The sequence below is a fragment of the Pteropus vampyrus genome, unplaced genomic scaffold, assembly GCF_000151845.1.
Source record: "Pteropus vampyrus isolate Shadow unplaced genomic scaffold, Pvam_2.0 Scaffold104, whole genome shotgun sequence".
NCBI classification, from domain to species: Eukaryota; Metazoa; Chordata; class Mammalia; order Chiroptera; family Pteropodidae; genus Pteropus; species Pteropus vampyrus.
Genome location: NW_011888885.1, coordinates 4,293,380 through 4,293,986, shown reverse-complemented (window position 1 = coordinate 4,293,986; position 607 = coordinate 4,293,380). Strand labels below are relative to the sequence as shown.

Here is a 607-nt window from a genome sequence, read left to right as displayed (position 1 = left end):
AAGGTGGTTCATACCCAGGTACATTAGAAAATACAAATAAACTAAAATAGGAGAAAATTCATAAGACCCCTGATAATTATTATAATACCTCAGCGTATGTTGTCTTCTAGATTTTTTTCTGTCATAATTATACATGATAGGGCATATTGTTTTTATTTTTATTTATTTTTAATTTTTCAGGTGATGCAACCCTTGGTTGACCTCACAGATTGCAAGGACCTTTATTAGCTTATAATCTCTTATTTTTTATTTTTTATACCTACAGCACCTTGTCTTCCTAGGTGGTCTCCCATCCAAGTGCTAACCAGGCCCGACCCTGCTTAGCTTCTGAGATCAGACTGGATCGGGCTTGTTCAGGGTGGCATGGCCGTAGACGGGGCATATTGTTTTAAATTAGCTATTTCTTACTTAATAATATATTTTGAATACTCTTCTTATCCATGACTATTCATCTTAACATCATTTATAATAGCTAAAAATATCCTGGAATTTTTAGGTACAGTATATTTTACATGCTGAATGTGTAGTCATGCTTTTTACTCTTTAAAGACCATTTCATGACATTACATTGCCTACCCTCCTAGCTGTGGACCTGACTTTGGTTGGA

At 34.8% G+C, this 607-nt stretch overlaps 1 pseudogene; it reads right to left on the bottom strand.

Annotated features, from left to right (window-relative positions):
• Positions 1 to 256: 256 nt before the first annotated feature.
• LOC111742962 lies at positions 257 to 375 on the bottom strand (annotated as a pseudogene).
• Positions 376 to 607: the final 232 nt, after the last annotated feature.